At 36.7% G+C, this 25,231-nt stretch overlaps 1 protein-coding gene across 1 annotated transcript in view; it reads right to left on the reverse strand.

The window, feature by feature from the left end:
• WDPCP (WD repeat containing planar cell polarity effector) overlaps window positions 1-25,231 on the reverse strand; it is a 413,409-nt gene that overhangs the window by 173,513 nt on the left and 214,665 nt on the right. The window lies entirely within an intron of this gene.

Genomic DNA, 25,231 nt, shown 5'->3' on the forward strand with positions numbered 1-25,231 from the left:
ATTTATTTATTTATTAAAGATTTTATTTATTTGAGAGAGAGAATGAGAGACAGAGAGCACGAGAAGGGGGAGGGTCAGAGGGAGAAGCAGACTCCCCGCCGAGCAGGGAGCCCGATGCGGGACTCGATCCCGAGACTCCAGGATCATGACCTGAGCCGAAGGCAATCGCTTAACCGACTGAGCCACCCAGGCGCCCCTACATAAAGAATTTCTTGGTATCCCTCCATCTACTTTATATACCTATACAAAGATGTCTGGGATGATGTATGCCTAATGAGAACAATGGAAATTTTGGGGTATTTATTGCAACGTGGGAGTGACTTATACTTTGATCTTTGCCCTTTTGCATTGTTTGAATTCTTTTTTATGAATACATATCCGTTTTATAAAAACAAGGGTGATTATTTTGTGCATATCAGAAAACATCTAATGAAATAAGTGTAAGTATATACAGTTGACCTTTCAACAACATGGTTTTAAACTGCACAGGTCCACTTATACATGGATTTTCTTCAATATAGTACAAACCTAAAAATGTATTTTCTCTTCCTTATGATTTTCTTAATATTTTTTCTAGCTTATTTAGTTGTAAGAATACAGTATATAATACATATAACATACAAATATGTGTTAATTGATAGTTTATGTTATTGGTAAGCCTTCCAGTCAATCATAGGTAATTAGTAGTTAAGTTTTGAGGGAGTCTAGGGGCGCCTGGGTGGCTCAGTCGTTAAGCGTCTGCCTTCAGCTCAGGTCATGATCCCAGGGTCCTGGGATCGAGCCCCACATCAGTCTCCTTGCTCGGCGGGAAGCCTGCTTCTCCCTCTCCCACTCCCCCTGCTTGTGTTCCCTCTCTTGCTGTGTCTCTGTCAAATAAATAAATAAAATCTTTAAAAAAAAAAAAGTTTTGAGGGAGTCTAAAGTTATACATGAATTTTCAACTATGTAGGGGCTCAGGCCCCCAACCCATACACTGTTCAAGGGTCAACTGTATGTATCTAGATTAGTTAACAATAATAATTATGTTTTTCTTTATACTCATCTACATATTTTTTAATTTCTAATTTAAGTTTTTGATCACAAATGAAGAACAATACTAAAATTGTACCCCAAATGATGATCTTTACAGGCTTTTATGTTACAGGAAAACTGAAGCAGAAAGTATGCCTCAGAATAGCCTAGTGTGTAAATGAAACATTCACGCAAGCACAGTGGTTAAGAAATTTTATTTAATTTGTGGAAACAAAACTTTTGTGTTAACATCAAGTAAATAATCTCTGAAGGGGCAAGTTCATTATTCAAATCTGTACTAACACCTCAGATTTCACACATTCAGCCTCTCCTAAACTTCATTGGAGAAGCAGAGCCTAGCAGACCAGGGTTATTAGCATAATTCATTTTCCTGACAGTACTGGGTCCTATTCATAGTCATGAGACTGTAATATTAATAAATACATCACTGATGGCCAAGATAAGAATAACACATTTTCTTTAGAACAGTGTTTTTCTATTTTCAGGCATCCTCTCTTACCTCTCTCTCCCTTTCCCACCCCGCCCACAACTGCCAGAAAAATGGGATTCTTTTGATCTTACCTGTATATGCTTGTGACATTACCTCATTAAAAAGGAAAAAAAAATAAAACCTTCCTCTTCCACTCCAAACTTTCAAGTAAATTTCCCTTCCCTGGAGATGCTATGAATCTTGGAGCTTTGCTGCTTCATCCCGTCTCTCTTTGATAAGTACAGCTTTACCCTTTGTCAGTGTTGTCCTCACTGTTATTCTTTATTCCCACTCCCCTCACTTGTATTGTCTGCAAAAGAATGAAAGATAAGGCTGGTGCTTGGGCAGGTCATGTGCTACCAACATACAACTGAGTGGGAGTTTTCTACCCTGTGTGGTGATACAGGTGCTTGGTGTAGTGTGAACCACACTCAGGTGGTTTTAGTTTCAAACCACTTCTTTATTTTTGCTTCTGTGGAATCTTCTCCAAATTTTTCTTTAGTTTTTGAAAACATTGATTCACTCAACAAGTATTTATTTACTGTGTGTCCTCCACTATACCAAAAGTGCAGAATAGAGCTCAAAGCTTTATATTATTCTATCTGCTGAGGTGGCAGCCCCATGCTTAGTATAATTTATAGTTAGTGGTCAATGATCAGTTTGTTTATTCAAGCTTATATATTTATTACTTCACTAGCTATTTAGCCCACAATATTACATTATAAGTCTTAAGTACTTTATATGATCCACTATGCAAATCTTTGTGACTCTTCATGTCCTTCCCCATCTTATCACTTTTATATAATTTATTTCCTTTTCAGTGACTTAACTGTAGTTATTCTTCAAGAACTTTAATCTTTTCTAACTCCGTGTCTACGTGATTAAGGTCACTGTGAATTCTGACCTGGTCTCTCTCAGGGTTAGACATACTCCCTTCCTTTCTTCTATCTTGTCCTGCCATGAAAATTCTCTGTTGAGATCTGAAGGAGAGATGGAAGAGAGACATACATTTAAATGATTTCTAAGTTCCTGTTCCCATAGTTAAAATTGTTGCGATATCACGTCCGGACAATTGACATTTATCATTAGAATGTAGTTCATTCTTAGAGCTGTGATGTTGGATTCCTTGAGCTGACTGTGTGTGTAGTCATCCTGACAGGTTTGTTCAGTAAAACATGGCTTTCCTATTAAGTTTAAATGATCACTACAGTGGAAGACCTACAGCTGGAATGGAAGAAAAGCTGCAGAGAATTACTGAAATAAAGGATGAGATTTGGCAGACTGGGGCTGGAGCAAAAGAAGTGTGAAACAACAGGTGTCATGGGTTATCAGCATTTTTAATTAACATCTGTTTTTAGCCTGAAGCACTTTGCTGAGAATGCTTCACCAGTGCCTGTATTCAGAGATAAACAAAGACTATTGAGAAGCAGCTGAGTAGTAAGAGGTTAGTGAAACATAAAGGTTTTCCTTGAGAGGGAATAATACTGGAGGTTACTCACTGGATATAGACATCTAAGGGAAACCCCTCTTAAAACGGTATGTTTTTATACCATTTATTTTGATACTTAATATGTATGTAAAGTCACAGTAAAGGTATGAAAAGCCACAATCCATAATAATAAAAGTATTTGCTTCTGCTTATACCTGGGCTGAGAACTTGGAAGTGGTTCTGAGGGGATTTTTGCTTTTTCTGCATTGTTTGAATTTTGAAAAGGGGACAATATTTATGTATTACATTCATAATTATAATAAAGAATAAAAACAAAAATAATCTATGGCATAAGGTATTGTGGCAATTTAAGAATTTTTCATGTTGGGGAAAAATGGAAAGAATTTAGAAAATAAAAACAAAGTCAGTAAGGGTTTGGGCAAGGGAATAGAAGTAGTTTTCTTTTTTCTTTTTAAGTAGTTTTCTTGATTAACTTTTGTTAGATATAAAAATGTTCACTAATGTCATCTAACATTGAGACCCTAACTAAAACCAAGTACATAACTAAAGTAACACCAAGACACAGGCTTCCATTGTTTTGCCTTTAGTCTAATGCAAAGCTCAGGTTTGGTTTGTTTTGCATTGTTTGCAGAAAGACAAATTTCTTAAAAATTTTTTAATGGATACTACTTTTTAATATAAATCCTGTATTAATTCAACTCTCCTAAGAAATGTTATTCTGTTAAGAACAATTCTAAATATCATGGAATTTACCTATCCAGGGGCATTTTGGTTATTTCCAGTTTGGGGCTATTACAAATCGAGCTTCCATGAACATTCATGTACAGGTTTTTGCGTAGATGTGAATTCCCATTCCTTTGTGATAAATGCCCAAGACTGTGCTTGCAAAGTCATATGCAAAGTAGCATGTGTTCTTTTTTTTTAATTATTTATTTATTTATTTTAAGTAATCTCTACACCCAGTGTGGGGCTTGAACTCATGACCCCAGGATCAAGAGTTGCACGCTCCCCCAACTGAGCCAGCCAGGCATCCCTATAAATATTAGGAATTTCAGAAGAAGAACCAATAAAAATGGAGTCATCATTGAGGAACTATTTGGTGGAAATTTTCCTGAGCTAAACAAAGACTTGCGTTTTCTAAATACCAGACAAAATTAACAATAGGGTTCTTTTAATAGATTTTTTTTTTAAAAATTTATTTTATTATGTTATGTTAGTCACCATACATTACATCATTACTTTTTGATGTAGTGGTCCATGATTCATTGTTTGCAAATAACACCCAGTGCTCCATTCAATACTTGCCCTCCTTAATACCCATCAGCAGGCTAACCCATCTCCCCACGCCCCCCTCCCCTCTAAAACCCTCAGTTTGTTTCTCAGAGTCCATAGTCTGTCATGGTTCATCTCCCCCTCCGATTTCCAACCCCTTCATTTTTCCCTTCCTACTATCTTCTTTTTTTTTTTTTTTAACATATAATGTATTATAGGAAGCTGCCATACTGTTTTCAGAGTGGCTGTATCATTTTGCCTTCCTATCAGCAGTATATGAAATATCTAGTTTCTCCTCATCCTTTCCAACATTGTCACTGTTTTTCATTTTAGCTGTTATAATAGACATGTGGTGATACTTCATTGTAGTTTTCATTTCCATTTTCCTGGTGGCTAATGATGTTTTTGTCTGTTAATTTTCCATCTGTATATGCTCTGGTGAAATATATCTTCATGTCCTTTGTTTATTTTCTAACTGGACTTTTTGAAAATATATTTTTTTTAAAGTTTATGGATATTCTTTGGAAATGCAAGTTTGTATTTTGTAAGCATGAGGGAAATTTTGCAAGACTATTTGATGACATCATGGATTTTTAAATGTAGAACTGGAGCCAGAATGATGTAGTTAGATTATGCTAAGATTCAAACATTGGGGGTATGGTATTGAGATATGAACATAAAAAGGGAGGGAGAAGGAGGAAAAAGAAGGTTAAGGGAAAGGAAAGGGGGAAGGTGAAAAAAGGAAGGAAGGGAGAGGGAATAGAGAGAGAATATAGTGGAAGGAAGGAAGAGAGGGATAGATAAAGATGATAGGAAGAATGAAGAAAGGGGCTAAGTAAGAGATATAGTGATTCCAAGGAGGAAGATGAAATATGTTAAAGCTAAGTACATCCTAGTAACAAGGGCTTTTTTGGGGGACTAGAAAGTATTGCTAGGACTAATAAGAAGTAGAGACTGAGGTAGACCATTAGAGAAGTTTGGGGGGTGAGTGTAATGTTGTAACCTGCAAAGAAAATGGAGAAGAATTTGACTTCCTTTAATTGCATCTAAGCTGTTGGTGATAGAGTTAAAAGAAAACCAGGGGGATATGATTCTTCATCCCAGCTTTACCAAAGACTAAGAGATCTTTGATAAGCTCTTTATCTGTAAAATGGAAATCAAACTCTTGGGAGTGTTGGAGGGATATGATTCTTCATCCCAGTTTTACCAAAGACTAAGAGATCTTTGATAAGCTCTTTATCTGTAAAATGGAAATCAAACTCTTGGGAGTGTTGTAGCCATTAAAACAATTACTATAAAACACTTTTACATCTATAAGTTATTCTACAAATAAAAGTTGTAATTGCTAATTTTAAAAAAACTTTGGGAAATAGAAGAAGGACTGGAAATGTTAAATGAATGCAAATATAACCATGGTTTTGAAAAAAAAAGTACTTTACTAATTTGCATTAAAAGGAGCTAGTTCATTACTAGTTTTTCATTAGTGTAACCATCATTAGATACCAACTGGGATATAGCAGGAGTCAGTAAATTCATGTCTAATTCACCTTATTTGTAAGAAATGAACACAAGCTTCCAAGGCATAGAGCTAACACCCTCCAGCTTGAACAATGTGTTATCCCTATATGTGTGTCCCTGGTCTTACTGGAGGCCAGGAAAAAGGTCTGGCACACAGAGGTTGTCTTTGTCCTTTTGGGCTAGTGTAACAAGATACCACAGACTGGGTAGCTTATAAATAACAAAAATTTATTTTCCACAGTTCTGGAGGTTGGGAAGTCCAAGATCAAGGGTACCAACATGGTCACATTCGGGTGAGGGCCCTTTTCTGGTTTCATAGTCAGCACCTTCTCACTGTGTCCTCACAAGGTGGAAGGGGTGAGGGAGCTCTCTCAAGCCTCTTTTTTTAAGGGCATTAATCTCATTCATAAGCATCTGCCCTCATGACCTAATCACCTTCCAAAGGCCCCACCTAATGGTCCAGATGCCATCATGTTGGGAATTAGGTTTTCAACGTAGAAATTTTGGGGAGACACGTGATGTGATGGGCACTGGGTATGGATATGGATAACACATTCTTTAAGCTGGAGGGCGTTAGCTCTATGCCTTGGAAGCTTGTGTTCATTCCTTATACGCAACTAATGAATCACTGAACACTACGCCAAAAACTAATGATGTACTGTATGTTGGCTAACTGAATTTAAATTAAAAAAAATAAAAATAAAAGTTCAATGGATATCTCTAAAAAAATTTAAAAATTAAAAAAAAAATTTTTTAAAGTAATTTTGCGGGGATATAAGCATTCAGACCATAGTAGAAGTCATGTGCTCAACTGTAGGAGACACTGGTTCCAGTCTCCTCTCCTCTTTGGTTTTGAACCCAGATTAAACTGGAACAACTAGTGCATGTAAATTTTTAACAGATTTATTAATCACAAATTTTCATTCCTATACTCAACATATAGGCATATAGACCTACTTACTCAGCAGGAGAAACTGGAGGCAAACTCAGTTGAAGTTTCCATGAAGTGACTTTGAGAAACATTTCTCAACACTTTTTAGATATATCTCCCTCTCTCAGCATGTTTTACAGGGCCACTGTTTAACTGGTATTTCATCAACTCAGCTATTATGGGAAGTCCTGATGTCCTTAGGACCAGAATATGTTGTCATATATGTTCTCAGAAATCCTCACTGAACTATTCTCTCTAGAGGAGTATTCTTTGTTAAGCAGTACTGTTATTCTCCTTTATCAGTCCCTTTCACTTATATTCCTATTTTTAAAATATACTTGCTGCTATTAATTTGGAGGTTCGTATTTTTATTTTATATTGATTTACTAGCATAGAATTATTCTTCAACCTAGTGGGGTTTTTTACATATTATAAGGTAATACTGCAACATACTGTTATCAGTGTCCATATGACAGCAATGAATGACTTCTACCATTATATTTATGGTGATAGACTCAATCTATTTCCAGCATACTCACCATAACTGACAAGAAGGTCTCAAATATAATATCTTTAATAAATATGATACCACCAACAATTTGACTAATTGCTACACACCCTCTCAATAATCTCAACAGCAGTTATGAACAGCACCTCTACTAAGTATCGAGGAGGATGTACTAGTTAGGAATGCTCCCTTAAGTCTTAATTTACACTTCTAGTATAGTACTTACAAACTGAAGTTTTAGTCAGTTGTGGAGGTTGTAATCAATAATTTTTGAAAAGCCCAAGCACTGGAGTCAAGTTTGAATCCCAGCTTCATAATTTACTGGATTCATAAGCTCTTATTTCCATTTCACAGGTGAGGAATTTACCAACCTTAAACATCATTGTCAAGATTATAAATAATAAATAAGAAGTAACTAGCATATATTAAGTACTTAATAAGTGTGATAGCTACTATCATTGTGTTTATGGCTATTTCTCCTACTAGACTGTGAGTTGCTTAAAGTCAAGAGCTAATGTCATTAGTTTTTCTAAGCCTTTGAGTTCTAGAACAGGAACTTGGGCATTAGAGGTATTTTGTAAGCACCCTATAAAAGTAAATGTACTTATAGGTGACAATGTAGCTTATGATAACTTTCGAATGATATTAATTTAAAAGCTTGTAGGGTTCAAAATGATAGAATTTTGGGTCCCTCACATGCTATAGAAGTCAAAGAGGTAGCTGGGTCATCTCTTTATAGAGCCAAGCATGGAAGCCATTTGGTCATTCCTTTTTAATGAAAGCAATGTGGCATTTCTGATCTGGGACTTAGAAACCCAAGAACCACAGACCTGATCTCAAGAAGAAGGACCTATAAGCCTACAGCACATAGTTCATTCTTTTCTAGTGGTAGTAGAGCAGTGCTATGGAAGAGGGTGCAGTTTTTGGATCCAGATTGCTATAGGGGTAGCATTAGGACCTTGAGCAAGTTTAAAGTTGCCTGATTTATTTAGCAAATAAAAATAAAGAATGCTCAGTTAAATGTGAATTTCAAATAATAAAGAACTGTCTAGTATAAGTAAGTCCCAAATATTGTATGGGATATAAACACTAAAGAATTATTCAGGCACCTGGGTGGCTCAGTTGGTTAAGAATCTGCCTTCAGCTCAGGTCATGAACCCGGGGTCCTAGGATCAAACCCTGCATCAGGCTCCCTGCTCAGTGGGGAGTCTACTTGTCCCTCTCCCTCTACCCCTCCCCCCTACTCCTTTTCTCTCTCTCTCAAATAAATAAAGAAAATCTTCTAAAAATTAAAAAAAATAATTATTCATTATCTGAAATTCAAATTTAACTGGATATTCTGTATGGCAACGTTTAACCTCTCTGTGCTTGAGTTTTCTCATTGTTAAATGGAAGATATAGTACCAATCTGATAGGGTTGTTGTGAAGATTACATGAGCTAATACACAGAAAATACTTAGAATTAGTAACTAGCATAGAGAAGATCTCAATAAATGATACTTTGCTATTGTTGTTGATGGGGTTATAATATTTATTGAAGGTATTTCTGAGACCTTCTGCTGTCAGCTGTGATAATTGACTGGTAACAGACTGACCTATCACCAGAGACCTCTATTAAACTGGACAAAATGCATTAAAACTTTTTTTAGAGATTAAGTGATTGACAATGCAGGACTCTGATCCCTGAGAGTGAAAAACAAATGAGGTCAATCTTATGATCTCCCAGTTTTCCGATGGAGGGCACTTTCTAAACCAAAGAGCAAGGGGTTGGGGGTGGGGGGCACCCAAGCAGAACATGGCAGTTTGTCAAGTTGGTCAGAGTTCAGGGGAGATGAAGACAGGGAAGATGAGACAACTGGAATCTGTGGTTTTGTGTACGGAGAGGCAGGTGCTGTGTAGAGAAGGAGCTCCAGCAATCTGCCTAAGGGTCAACTTAGGTGAACCCTAAACTGTGCATGCATAGAGTGAGATTCCACAAAGCTACGCAAAAGACAATGACAAGAAAGGTCCATGTCTACCAAAAATGGACCTGCCTGAGAATCCCTACTTCATCATTCATTGGCTGGGTATAGCTTGGGGGAATGTAGCCTCAGTGTAGGTGCAGTGATGAATTTCAGATTACAATAGCTGAAGCTGTTGATCTATTTTGTTTCCTGAAGTCAGAGATCTCAGAGGTGCATTCTCATGAATACCAATGTACAGATCTATTTTTCCACATAGGCTCAGAGCAGCTACTCTGTGAAACTGATTGGAGATAAAAAGGGAAGTTAGTAAGATAAAACTATATCCACTGTCACCACATTTCATCTCACGGCTACAAATAGTATTCATCCTCTCCCTCACCACTATCCACTTTCTTTTTTTGCACTATTTGCCATCACCAGGCATTTCCACTTCATTGAGTATTGGCCATTGTGGGTTGTTGTTGGTTTTTTTTTTTTTTCCAGGCTTTTAAGAGACATTCCAGTAGCAATTTATCCCAGCCCCCTGGAGTCATTGATAGGATGTTAAATTCCATATCCTGAAAGAGTGCTCCCCACATTAATGAATTCTTATTTAACATAGCTTCCATTCCAAGTCTTCTTTTCTTACTGGCACATGCTGGCTAAATCTTGCAACTCTTTAAGTGTGTGGTCTCTTAGTTCATCATATCTAGCATGTTTCCAGCTGGATTGTGCTGAGATTTAACCCCAGGTATCCGCCTGGCAGCCAGGAGAGGGGTACGGGCATTTCCTGAGGGGAGGGAATATTTGTTGGATTGTGGAGAGAAGTCTCTACAGAATCTTCTACCACAGTGGAAGTGCTAGTTCGGATTCAGGGGGTCTGCACTGTCAACACCATCAAAGGCATATATTCAGATGTACCCATCCCAGATATCAGGATCACAGGTGTTTTTTTAACAGGGCACTGACTAGCAAAGTGCACTCGCCTGCCTTGGTGGTACATCCATATGTCTCTAGAACTCTGTGACTCTAACAGTTAGGTCTCTCACCTGTCAACTGTGTCTGCTTTTCAAATGCAGAACGTAAGGACCTCTGTAAGCTACCAAAGTGGATCTCTGGCTAGTAACTGAAAATAACACTCAGAAAAAGGAAAGAAATGAAATGAAAAGAGCACTCAGTCTCTCATTATGCTTCCTTAGGGCATAAATATAACTTAGTAGTAATCAGCCTATTCCACTGTCTGCTTAGTAAGTATTGCCCATCCACAGCCTCCACCACCCACCAAAGCACACCACAGAACTGTTCTAAAGAAAGTTCTAAGGCTATCAGAAGTTGTCAAGCCAATGTTGCCCATCTGAAGAATCCCATGTCACCCAATAATGGAACTGCCTTAGTATCTCAACTGCCCGCAGTCACTGCCCAGGAGCAGCTTGTGGAAAGCGTAGCCTTAACAGGAAAACACAATGATACATTTCAAAATGCAGCAGCTGGGGCTGTCAGTCAGTTATATTCCCTGCAGTAGGAGATCTGAGAGAGATATTCTCATGAATGCCACATTGAGGTCTATAAATAGAAGTGGGAGAGATGACATGAAAACAGCAGAGTAGGGAGCTCCAAGAATCAGTCCTTCCACTGAAGCAATCATTAAGCAAACAAAACTGACAGAATTAACTGTAACTCTAGAATCTAATGTAAAAACTTATAACAATCAGGAGAGTGCTTAATAAAGACAGAGGATGTTAAATATTGGTAAGAAAGCATTACTGCATTTTTGTTTACCTGTCTACCATCCCCCATTCCCCAGTATGATAGTGGCCATGAGGACAGTGGTCAGCATTTCTGGTGTTACCTAGGTGTCAGAGGCCATGATGGACCTTGTTCTAAAAAACTGTGGTTATGCATTTTGCATTTTGACCAGTCTTGTGGTTTCCAGAGGGACCAGTGCAGAGGCTTGGTTTTGTTTTGCCTCCATCAGGCTGGAACAGCATCTCTGGCAAAGCATTCACATATGTCAAAAGAATTTAAAGACATATAATATGCATAGCTGTCTCAGGCAAGAGATGGAGAATGGGGAAAGCAGCAGTTGGACCAATAGATCTGGGAAAGAGAAGACTGAGGAGAAAATTTGGGAGGAATAAGGTCCTTGAATGGCTAACACATATAGCAGGGAATCACAGGTGCAACACACATGCCTAAAACTGGATGCTGCTCAGAAAGACCTGAGAACCCCAGTCATAAACCTCTGGAAGACTTTTAGCTCTGCATAAGCAAGCAGGGAAGGCTAAGACAGAATTGTATGTAGGTAACTTGGCTAAGCAATGAAGGAGTGTCCTAACTCCAAGCCAATCTATAAAGACTGGGAGAGTTGTTTGTTTGTTGCTTCAGGATTTAAAAAAAGATATATCAGGTTATCTGTCAGGAGTTTTTAAAATATCTGGGTGATTGCTGAGATAATGAAACAGAGATGTTGGAGATCACACATGACAAAAAATACAGGCCTTGCAAAAACAGTTTGGGAATGTCAGTAAACAACTGGATGAGTGCTCTCAACAGCACAACAAAACATGGAGAGGGGAAGAATCTGATTTCCAGAGTTATCACATTATGATATTCAAAATGTCTAATTTCAAAAAAATATATATTGAAAGGCAACTATGGCCCATTCACAGGAAAAAAAATAAAGTCAGCAGCATCCCAGGGGAAGCCCAGGCATTGGGCTTATTAGTCAAAGACTTTATATCAACTATGAGCTTAAATGAGCTCAAAGAGCTAAAGGAAACCATAGACAATGAACCAGAAGGATGATGTCTTACCAGACAGAGAATACAATAAAGAGACCAAAATTATTAAAAAGGAATCAAATAGAAAAATTTGAGCTGTAAAATATAATAGCTGAAATGAAAAATTCACTAGATTGGCTCAACAGATTTGAGCAGGCAGAAGAATCTGTTAATTACCAAGTTAGAGGAGCAGATAGAAAAAAATAAGAAAATGAATAGAACCTGAGCAACTTGTGGGATGCCATCAAGTGTTTGCATTATAGGAGTCATAGAAGAAAATTTTGACTAGCAGCATGAATCTACATATCCAAGAAAACACAATAAAATTCAAATAGAATCAATTCAGTGAGATCCACATCAAAACATATTATAATCAAAATTCAGAAACCAGAAAGAGAATCTTGAAAGTGGAAAGCAGAAAGCAACTTATCTTGTAGACAGGTTCCTCAGTAAGATTAACAGCTTATTTCTCATTAGAAAACATGGAGGTCAGAAAGTGGTGGGATGACATTTAAAATGTACAAAGAAAACCATAAACCAAGAATTCTACACTTGATCTTAGAAGAAAAGCTCTCAACTCATGATGTTAGCTGTGGGTTTTTCATATATGTTTCTCTAACATCAGGAACAAGATAAGGATGTCAGCTCTCACCACTTTTTTCAACATAGTACTCGAAGTCCTAGCTGCAGCAGTCAGACAAGAAAATGAAATAAAAGGCATCCAAATGGGTAAGGAAGAAGTAAAACTTCCACTATTTGCAGACAACATGATACCAAATATAGAAAAGCCTAAAGACCACCAAACAACTACTAGAACTGATAAATGAATTCAGTAAAGTTACAGGATTCAAAATTAATATACAAAAATCTGTTGCATTTCTGTACACTAATTATGAAGTAGCAGAAAGAGAAATTAAGAAAACAATCCCATTTACATTTGCACTAAAGAGAATAAAATAACCTAGAAATAAACTTAATCAAGGAGGTGAAAGACCTGTACTCTGAAAACTATAAAACACTGATGAAAGAAATTAAAGATGACACAAACAAATAGATGTCTTATGCTCATGGGGTAGAAGAACCAGTATTGTTAAAATGTTCATACTACCCAAAGCAGTCTACATATTTGATGCAATCCTTATCAAAATTCCAATGGCACTGTTCATAGAACTAGAAGAAATAATCCTTACATCTGTATGGAACCACAAAAGAACCTGAGTAGCCAAAGCAATTTGAGAAAGAAGAACAAAGCTGGAGATATCACAGTCCCAGATTTTAGGTATACTACAAAGCTGTAGTAATCAAAAGAGTATGGTACTGTCACAAAAATAGGCACATAGGTCCATGGAAATACACAGCCCAGAAATAAACCTACACTTCAATGGTCAATTCTACAGCAAAGGAGACAAGAATATACAATGGGGAAAAGACAGTCTCTTCAACAAATGGTAGTGGGAAAACTGGACAGCTACATGCAGCAGAATGAAACTGGACCGCTTTCTTAGACCATACACAAAAATAAACTCAAAGGGGAATAAAGACCTAAATGTGAGACCTGAACTCATAAAATTCCTAGAAGGAACATAGATAGTAAAATTCATCAACGTAGGCTGTAGAAATAATATTGTACATATGTTTCCCCAGGCAAAGGAAACAAAAGAAAAGTTAAACTATTGGGACTACACCAAAATAAATAGCTTTTGCCCAGTGAAGGAAAACATCAACAGAACAAAAGGGCAGCCTAGTGAATGAGAGAAATTTTTGCAAATGATATATCTGATAAGGGGTTAATGTCCAAAATATATAAAGAACTTCTACAACTCAACACCAAAAAACCCCCAAATAATCTGATTAAAATGGGCAGAGGACTTGAATAGACATTTTCCCAAAGAGGGAATACAGATGGCTAACAGACACATGAAAAGATACTCAGCATCACTAATCAGGGAATTACAAATCAAGACTACAATGAGGTTATCACCTTACACCTGTCAGAATGGCTATACTCAAAAAGACAAATAACAAATGTTAGTGAGAACATGGAGAAAAAAGAACCCTGTGTGCTACGTGGCAATGCAAACTGGTACCACTACTATGGAAAACAGTATAGAGGTTCCTCAAAAAATTATAAATAGAATTACCATATGATCCAGGTAATTCCACTACTGGGTATTTACCCAAAGAAAATGAGAACACTAACTCAAAAAGATATATGCTCCCCTATGTTTATTGCAGTATTATTTATAATAGTCAAGATATGGAAGCAACCCAAGTGCACATTGATTGATGAATGGATAAAGAATATGTGATATGTATACTATATATATCATGGAATATTACTTAGCCATAAAAAAGAATGTGATCTTGCCATTTGTTACGATGTAGATGTACGTAGAGGGTATAATGCTAAGTGAAATAAGTCAGAGAAAGACAAATGCTATATGATTTCACTCATACCGGAATTTAAGAAATAAGACAAATGAACAAAGAAAAAAGAGACAAAAAATACAGAGAACACACTGGTAGTTGTCAGAGTACAGATGGTTGGTGGAAGCATGAAAGAGATAAAGAGGATTAAGAGTACACTTGTTGTGGGGCCCCTGGGTGGCTCAGTCATTAAAAGTCAGCCTTCGGCTCAGGTCATGATCCCAGGGTCCTGGGATCCAGCCCACGTTGGGCTCCCTGCTCGGCGGGAAGCCGACTTCTCCCTCTCCCACTCTCCCTGCTTGTGTTCCCTCTCTCGCTGTGTCTCTCTCTGTCAAATAAACAAAATCTTTATTAAAAAAAAGTACACTTGTGATGAGCACTGAGTAATATACGGAATTGTGGAATCATTTTATTATAAACCTGAAACTAAAAGAACACCTTATGTTAATAATACTTCAATATATATGTTGAAAAGAATTTATACATATATATAAAGAATAAAGATATACATATATACATATATATATGAATAAGGATCATATAAAAATCATATATAAGAATAAAGAATTCTACACCTGGCAAAGTCTTATACACTGAAAACAAAAACATTGCTAAAAGAAATTAAAGAAGACTTAAATGTGGACATCCTGTGTAAATGGATTAGAAAACTTATTCTTGTTAAGACGGCAACACTACCCAAAGCAGTCTACAGATTCAGTGCAACCCCTATCAAAATTCCTATGGCTTTTTTTTTTTTTCCAGAAATAGAAAAAGCCAGTTTACAAATTTATATGAAATTGCAAAGGGCCCCAAACAGCCCAAACAGTCTTGAAATAGAAGAAAGAGAACACACGCTTCCCAATTTCAAAACTTACAACTGTTTTTTTTTTTTTTTTACTAAATCGATAAGGTAATTCAATGTAGAGTAGATGGTCTTTTCCAAAAATGATACCACATAAACTGGACACCCAAATGGGGAAAAAAATGAGTCTTGTCCTCTACTTCATGCCAACACAAATATACCTGAAATGGATCACAGCCCTCAGTGTAAAACGTAAAATTATACAACTTCTAGAGTGAGAGTGACATCATCAACATGGCAGAATAAGAGTTCTCTACCATCTTACTCCCAAGCAACACCAATTTAGACAATCATCCATGAATAAGAGTGCGTTTGTGGAAGTCTGGGAGGCCAGTGGAGAAGCTCCAGCACACTACTGGAGCAAAAAGGAAAAAAAAATCTGAGGTTGGATGCATTCAGTAGGGTAAGGGGAGTGGTTTCATTTTACCTGTGTCATCCCTTCCCCAAGTGGCACAGCTCAGTGCCAAGATCCCACAATTCTCAGCACATGATTTCTCCCATGGCTAAAAGTGAGAGCATGTGAATAACTGCCTGACTTCCCAAGCTATGTAGGATGCTGCCAGAGACTCACTTCTTTCTCACCCCATCTAGAATACTGAGGTGTGTTGCATAACTAGGTGGTGGGGAGCAGCTGGAACAACAGCAGTCACGACTCTCAGAGGGCATCACGGGAACACAGATCCTACTAACTGATTGACAGACTGTTATCAGGAAGCCTGCCCACAAACTCATGAGGAGACCTTGCTTATGGATCCCCAGAACTGGCATCAGGTATCCCCAATGCTCCATGTGTGCCCCCACACCCAATGGCCGGTTCTCTGTGCACACCTCCAGGGTGACAAGAGGTGCCTTTGCAAATGGCTACTAATCACACACAGAAAGCTGGCCTGACTCTGCAGGTTTAAGAGAAAGCACACAAACTTGAGCATTAAGGACTACCCTAAGGCAAGCAAACAGGAGGCTCTCAGCATCTGGCCTAGGGTTACAGAATAGAAGAGAGGGCATACAACCTTAAGAATTCCTCCTCAAGAGGGAAGAGAAGTGTGGAGCAGGTGTATCCATAGAAAAGGACTGAGAAAGACTCAGAATCCCCACAGGGCTAATAGAAGCTTTTTCATTCCTTAAACTAGTTGGTAAGACTGGATGAAGTGACTACTTCTTTAAATGAGAAAATTGCAACATAGGCTTCATGAAACTTGAAAAATCAAGGAATGTGATACCACCAGAGAAACACAATAGTTTTCTAGTAAATATCCCCAAAGAAATGGAGGTCTGTGATTTACCCAATAAAGAATTAAAAATAGTTTTTTAAAGGAAGCTCAATGAGCTTCAAGAAAACAAAGACAGTAAGATAAGGAAAACAATGCACAAACAAAATGAGAACTTTACAAAGATAGAAATCATAAAAAAAAAAAAAGATTCTGGAGGTAAAGAATACAATGGATGAAATGAAAAATGTAGTAGAGAGCATCAATATCAGACAGGATTGAGCCAAAGAAAGAATCTCTGAGGTAGAAGACAAATCTTTTGAAATTACTCAGGTGAAGGAGAACAAAAAAGAATGAAAAGGAGTGAAGAAAGTGCAAAAGAAACAAAAGCAAAAATGAAATATTGGGACTTCATCAAGATAAAAAGCTTCTCTACAGCAAAGGAAATAGTTAACAAAACTAAAAGGCAACCTTTGAAATGGGAGAAGATATTTGCAATGTCTTATCAGATAAAGGGCTAGTATCCAAAATCTATAAAGAACTTATCAAACTGAACACTCAAAAAAACAAAAAATTGATCAAGAAATGGGCAGAAGACATGAATGGACATTTCTCCAAAGAAGACATACACATGGCCAACAGACACATGAAAAAATGCTCAACATCACTCGGCATCAAGGAAGTACAAATCAAAACCACAATGAGATGCCACGTCAATGAGATACCTGTCAGAACGACTAAAATTAACAACTCAGGAAGCAACCAATGTTGGCAAGGCCACGGAGAAAGGGGAACCCTCTTACACTGCTGGTGGGAATGCAGCCTGGTACAACCACTCTGGAAAACAGTATGGAGGTTCCTCAAAAAGTTAAAAATAGGACTACCCTACCACCCAGCAATTGCACTACTAGGTATTTATTCAAAGGATACAAACATAGTGATTCGAAGGGGCACGTGCACCCCAATGTTTCTAGGAACAATGTCCACAATAGCCAAACTATGGGAAGAGCCCAGATGTCCATTGACAGATGAATGGATAAAGAAGAGGTGGTATATCTATCTATCTATCTATCTATCTATCTATCTATCTATACACATCTGGTATCTATACACACACACACACACATACACACACACACAATGGAATATTACTCAACTATTAAAAAGAATGAAACCTTCCCATTTGCAATGATGGATGGACCTAGAGGGTATTATGCTAAATGAAATAAGTCAGTCAGAGAAAGACAAATACCATATGATTTCACTCATATGCGGAATTGAAGAAACAAAACAGATGAACATAGGGGAGGGGAAGGAAAAAATAAAATAAGAGGAAAACAGAGAGGGAGGTAAACCATAGGAGACTCTTACCTATAAGGAACAAACAGGGTTACTGGAGGGGAGGTCTGTGGGAGGATAGAGTAACTGGGTGATGGGCATTAAGGAGGGCACTTGAAGTAAGGAGCACTGGGTGTTGTGTGTAACTGATGAATCACTGAATTCTACCTCTGAAACTAATAATACAGTATATGTTAACTGAATTTAAATAAAAAAATTTTAAAAGGGAGTATAGAAAGCATATATGAATTATAAGATACCATAAGAAAAAACAGTCTGTGAAATTATTTTACATCATAGTAGCTTGTTTTCTTGTGCATTTGGTGATTTTTTTTTAAGATACACTTGTTTCATAGAGAGCACACAAACAGGGGGAGGGGCAGAGGGAGAGAGAGAGAATCCCAACTCAGGGCTCCATCTCATGACCTGAGATCATGACCTAAGCCGAAATCAAGAGTCAGATGCCTAATCAACTGAGCCATCCAAGTGCCCCTGCATTTGGTGATTTTTGATGGTGAACTCATATTTGTTTTATTTTAATTGATGGTAATCCTGGGGCTTTCTATCAAAAACGCTTTAATCCAGTGGTACCTGGCTGGCTCAGTTGGTGGAGCATGGGAATGTAGTTCTTGGGTTCATAGAGCCTACTTAAAAAAAAATGCTTTAATCCAGACATGAATTTTTTTTTATTCTTTATGCCAAAGTTAGACTATATCCTGGGAATATTTTAACCCTTGGCTTAATCAGAAGTCTTGGGTTTAGCATCTTTACCTTGAGACTTGTTCAGGGCTCAGTCTCTTGAAGTGATGGCCGTTAGATAGTTCTGCCTCTCCCTGCTCCCCAGTATTTGCTCTCTGTTCAGGGATCTTTACACTAGTTTTAATGAAGGGATTTCATTTTGTTGCTATTTTTTGATTAAGACTATGGAACCCTTGGAGAGATTTTCTTATTTTTTTTAGAATTCTGTGATGTGCTTTAATGTATGTTTTATAGGCAGTCTAGTTGCGAGCTCCCTTTGGTATTTCTGGTTGTCCATGCTGCCAGATGCCAATGCTTGTTCTTTCATTTTATCATAGTGTCATTCATTACCTCTCACCTAGAAAGAAGAATACATCCTATCTTGCCCCTCTTAATTTCACTCTCTCCAATTTTAATTTATCCTGTATATGATTGCCAATTTGATGTATCTGTGAACATATTAGACATTTTAAATTTGAAGTACCTGGAAGTAAGAGTTTCAAGCTCAGGAAAGATAGGGATCCTAGAGATTCGTGAGTCACTGATACAATTATCAATGCCATGAGAGTAGGTAAGGTTAGTCGGGAGACTAGAGTAGTGAGTGTAAGTAAAAGAGTACAAAAGCACATCAACTTCATGGAGTAGGCAGAGAAAAACAAACTAGGAAAAGAGACTAAGAAGATGAAATGCCAGAAATTGGAAAACAAAAGAATGGCATCTCCAAATGCAAGGAAAGAGGGGGTTTCAAAGAGGGGAAATTTATAGGGTCAGATGTGGCCAGAAGGGACACAAGAGGAGAACTTATCATTTGTTTGATCATTAGAAGATGGACGATTACTATTGCCAGAGAAGTTTCAGTGTAGTGGCAAAATAGCAGTGACTGTATGAATAAGTACTGTAACTTGCTATAATCCTCTGTCCTCTTTCTCATTACATCCTACCTCCACTGAATGTATAATGAATCCATAAGCTTCCTGGAACAAAAATAAACACAATTGCCTTCTGAACTTCCATAGGTGAAAGAGATTCAGGCAAATACTGGGGAGGCTAGTAAGAAGGGCAAAGGAGGAGATTGGGGATAACAGTCATTAATTTTTTGCTTGTACTTTACTTATTATAGCTATTTTATTAATGAAATTTATGTAATCTGTTAGTAATAACTAATATTCCATATTTCTGATATTTTCTGGTTGAAATCTTTATATTTTATACTATCATATTTCACAATATGAAATAGAGAACAGAGAACAACTTGGTTACTTAACTGCTTGTTTCTGGAGTCAGAAAAACTCACAATTATATCTGTGCAAATCTTCACATTCAGACCAAAAAAAAAAAGACCTTTCCTTCTAAACCTCTGTGCAAAAAGTATATGGTCATGACATGCTTTGCTCTCAAGATCTTAAACTTTCTGTAAAGGTAATTAATTTAAACTGTAGTTTTCATGTATCTTAGCATAAAGTTAAACTTTCACCATAAAGAATTATCAAAGTTATACTTCAGGGAAAGATAGTACGATTGTGAAAAAAGAGCAGACAAGTAATACTTCACATATTTAGAAAATACTTTAAAATATTTAGAAACCATTTATTATTGTTATTTGAGGGCAGCCTAGGATGTATTTTTTCCAAAACTCACAAATACAACTTTTGTAATAATACATTTGACTTCTCACTTTTTACCTAAGAAACACAAAAGGGTAATTATTTGATTTGTTAATTACTTTTATCCTGCTATATTCTCCATATCCTCATACTTTTCTCTTACAAAACACAGTAAAGTTAAAAATTATGAGAGACCTGCTTCCTAAGCCAGCCTTTCCCTATATTCAGCAGCACCTACTCTGGGTTCTGCTTATCCTTGAAAGTTGCATTGAAGGCCTCTATGGACGCTTTGCCTCAGCTCCCCCTAAATGCAGTAACATTTCACATACAGAAAATCCCAACAGGCAAATTCCCTACTGTTTGAAAATATTTTTCCCATCAGAAGAATAAAAAACAATAACATAAATACATTAAACTAGCATCAGAAGAATAAAAAACAGTAACATAAATACATTAAATTCTCTCCTTTTATGGTTTTGTTCACAACTAACATAGAACATTTGTTTTCTTCCTTATAGGTACCAGAGATTTGAAAAGGCATTTCTGTTAGCTGTTGACATTGGTGCTCGTGACCTGTTTATGGTGAGTCATTCCCAGAGATGATTTTGTGCCTTCAGTTCTAAGGCTGAGTAAGTTGTCAGCTTTTGTGACCATTAAAAAGGATTAGTGTCATTTGTGCCTTAGACACATGGTGGGAAAGCATTATTCCATCTTGGCTTGCAGCTTTGCCTTCATGAAACTGGTCAGTAGCCATCTAGTCTCTTTTGACTTGTTGACATTTTCCTTGCCAGGGCCCAAAGGATATTTTATGTTTTCTAAGAATTTATAATTCTTGAACTTTTCTCTTCATGTACCTTGATGTGAGGGGATGACACCTTTCTATCTAATAAGCTTAAATGTCTTTTTAATCCATCCTCTGAAGTACAGCTACAGAAGTTAGGGCATAAGGCAAAATATGTACCATAGATTTTGAATGTACTCAGTTTGTCCCTTACCTTTTAGTGTGAAGTAACAAATTATGAATGTTCTCACTTGTATTTTTAAAGTAACCACAGTGCAAAGTAGATCCAAGGGGTTATAAATTCACATACACTTTAATCCTCCCATTTATTAGCTAACAGCAGTAAAATTGGCCAGTTCCTTACAGGTCCTTGTGCTTTGTATCATTTTCTTGTAAGATCTTTTACCACAATGTCACAGTGAGATCAGATGAAGGTGGTGTTCCTTTTCTGGTTTCCTAGCGTATTCTGCTCCACAGAAACTTCATTGTCGTCAAAGAAACAATAAAGCAAAAAACTTCTTGAAAGCCAAAAAATTCTAGAAGCCTCTTTTACCTGAATCTTCTGCACAATGAAGACATTTTTGTAGTTTAAATTAAGCTTTGATGGCTTAGTTGTTAAAATGGGTTCATGGCTTTAGGTCACTTGTCTTTGGAATGAGTTTGTTGTTTAAATTCTAGCTTTGCACCATTCATTTAAATTGTGCTTTCATTGATCATGAAAAAAATCTTTCTAATTACTTCAAAACTATGAACCTTCTGTTATTTATCATCTGTATTTTGTATTTTGTTCTGTCAAATTGAACAGGCATATTCATATATTGATGGAAGGTTTTACTATTTAATATTTACAATATCTGTGCATGTTGACATCACAGTTCAGAAATTATAACACTTTTTAGATTTTTTGATCCCACTGACTTTATCTCCACCTTTTCACCTCTGCCTCTGTTCCCTCCAGTAAAGGTAGATTTTCTTCATATTTCTTTACTTGTAAGGTTGTTTTGGGTCTAGGGACAATGTACTGAAAGACTTTGTAAACTGGTAAGTAGTATACGGATATCATGTGTTACTGCTGTTAAGACAGAGCAACTATTGTTGCTGTACATGGCTATGTAAGAAATAATGAAGACCTGAAACAGGGCCTGAATTACACGAATGTAAAGGAGAGGATATTTTTTAAGCAAAATCAAGATGATTCAGCAAGACCTTAGATGAAAATAAAATATTTTGATTGTAAGAATAAATAATACTATAATAGAAAGGAAACATTACCATAAAAGTATAGAGAACAAAAGTAAAATCCACTTGAAATCTTGCAGTCTAGAAATGAATATCCTTTAAAATACCTCTCTGTGTGAATATGCGTGTATGTTTGTGTGTGTGTGTATTGTACATTTGTTTATAACTTGAGTTTTTTCATTCAACAATATAACATAGTTTTCCATATCAGTAAACATAAATCTATATAATTTCTTCAGTGTTTACATTGTATTCCATTTTATGGGTGGTACTGGGATAAAAACAGGCATATGGATCAATGGAACAGAATAAAGGGTCAACTAGCCTTTGACCAAGAACATACAATGGAGAAAGGATAGTCTTTTCAATAAGTAGTGGTAGGAAAACTGGATATCCACCTGCAAAAGAATGAACCTAGACCTTACATCACTCACAAAAACTAACTAAAAATGAATTGAAGACTTAAATGTAAGACTGGAAACCATAAAACTTTTGGAAGAAAACATCAAGAAAAAGCTCCTTGACATTGGTCTTGGCGATGTTTGTGTGTGTGTATATGTGTGTGTGTGTGTGTTTGGTTTTGTTTTTATAAGACAACAAAAAAGCATAGACCCCAAAACCTAAAATATAAGTGGGACTTGGAGTGATCTTACTCTTGATCTCAGCTCAGATCTTGATCTCGTGGTCATGGATTCAAGCCTCACATTAAAAAAAAAAAAAAAAAAGACAAAATTAAATAGGACTATGTCAAGTGAAAGAGCTTCTGCACAACAAATGAAATAGTCAAAATAATGAAAAGGTAATCTACGAATGGGAGAAAATATTTGGAAATCATATATCTGATAAGGCGTTAATATCCAAAATATATGAGGAACAAATATCAATCAATAACAAAAAAAAATCAAATAATTCAATTAAAAAATGAGCAAAGGACCTAAAAAGACATTTTTTTCAAAAAGGACATGCAGATGGCCAACAGGTACATGAAAAGGTACTCAACATCACTAATCACCTGGGAAATGCAAATCAAAACCACAATCTGATAACACCTGATACCTGTTAGGATGTCTTTTATCAAAAAAGAGATTATAAAGGTTGACAAAGATGTGGAAAAAAGGGAACCCTTGTTCACTGTTGGTGGGAGTATATATTGGTGCAGCCACTATGGAAAATAATATGGAGGTTCCTCGAAAAATTAAAAATAAAACTATATGATCTAACATTTCCACTTCTGGGTAATTATCCAAAGGAAAAAAAAATCAGTATCTTGAAGAAGTATCTACCCGTGTCTACTGCAGCATTATTCACAATAGCTAAGATGTGAAAACAACCTAAGTGTCTATTGACAGATGAAGGAAATCTTGCCATTTGCTATATCGTTGACGAACCTGGAGGGCATTACAGTAAGGAAAATAAGCCAGGTAGAGAAAGACAAATACTGTATGGCATCAGTTATATATGGAATCTTAAAAAGTAAGTAAAAACTAATTTCACAGAAATAGAGTAAAATGGTAGTTGCCAGGGGCTAGTTAATGCTCTTTGTGCCCTGTTTTAAAAATCTTTTACTACCCCAAGGTCTTGAAAAATTTTTTTTTTTAAAGGTTTTATTTTTAAGTAATCTCTACACCCAGCATGGGGCTCAAAGTCACACACACACACACCACCCCCCCAATCAAGAGTTGCATGCTCTACAGACTAAGCCAGCCAGGTACCCCAAAACTTCTTTTTATCTTCCAGAATTTGTATTATTTTAATGTTAACATTTAAACCTACATTCCACCTCTGTTGATTTTTAAGAGGATATAGCTCAAAATTGATTTCTATCATATGTATATCCAGTGGGCTTGTGACATTTATTGACAAAATTGTCCTTTGCTTGCTGCTTTACAGGGTCACCTTTGTCATAAATGAGGTTCCCACAGAAATGCACATCAAAATCATAATGAGATATCACCTCACACCATTCAGAATGGCTAGTATCAAAATGATAAGAAATAACAAGTGGTGGGGGCACCTGACTGGCTCAGTCTGTGGAGTGTAACACTCTTGATCTTGGAGTTGTGAGTTTGAGCCCCATGTTGGGTATAGAAATTACTTAAAAGTATTAAAAAAAAAAAAAAAAAGAACAAGTGGTGGCAAGGATGTGGAGAATGTTGGCAGGAATGTAAATTAGTGCAGCCACTATGGAAAATGGTATGGAGGTTCCTTAAAAAATTAAAAATAGAAATACCATATCCAATAATTCTTCTACTGGATATTTACCCAAAGAAAATGAATACACTCGGGGTGCCTGGTGGCTCAGTCGTTAAGAGTCTGCCTTTGGCTCAAGTCATGATCCCAGGGTCCTGGGATCAAGCCCCACATTGGGCTCCCTGCTCAGCGGGAAGCCTGCTTCCTCTCTCACACTCCCCTTGCTTGTGTTCCCTCTCTTGCTGTCTCTCTCTCTGTCAAATAAATAAATAAAATCTTAAAAAAAAAATGAATACACTCATTTGAAAAGATATATGCACCCCTATGTTTATTGCAGCATTATTTACAATAGCCAAGATATGGAAGCAACCCAAGTGTCCATCCATAAATGAATGGGTAAAGAAAATGTGATGTATGCATATACACACACACGCACAATGGAATATTAGCCATGAAAAGAATGAAATCTTGTCATTTGTGACAACATGGATCGACCTAGAGGGTATTATGCTAAGTGAAATAAATCAGGCAGAGAAAGACAAATACAATATGATTTCACTTATATGTGGAAGCTAAAAATAAAAACAAATGAACAAACAAACACCAAAAAGAAACAAACAGGCTCATAAATATAGAGAACAAAATGGTGATCGTCAAAGTAGAGGGGTGTAGGGGGATGGGCAAAGTAGGTGAAGGGGATTAAGAGCTACAATCCTGCACATATAAAATAAGTTAGGGAGATGAAAAGTACAGCATAGGGAATATAGTCAATAATATTGTAATAACTTTGTGTGTTGTGTGTTGACAAATGGTAACTACACTTATCATGGTAAGCATTGCATAATGTATAGATCTATTGAACCACTATGTTGTATACCTGCAAATAATGTAATACTGTATGTCAACTATAATTCAATGAAAATAAACCAAGTGCCCATATA

Source organism: Leptonychotes weddellii, chromosome 10 (assembly GCF_054177405.1).
Source record: "Leptonychotes weddellii isolate Sample4059 chromosome 10, ASM5417740v2, whole genome shotgun sequence".
NCBI lineage: Eukaryota > Metazoa > Chordata > Mammalia > Carnivora > Phocidae > Leptonychotes > Leptonychotes weddellii.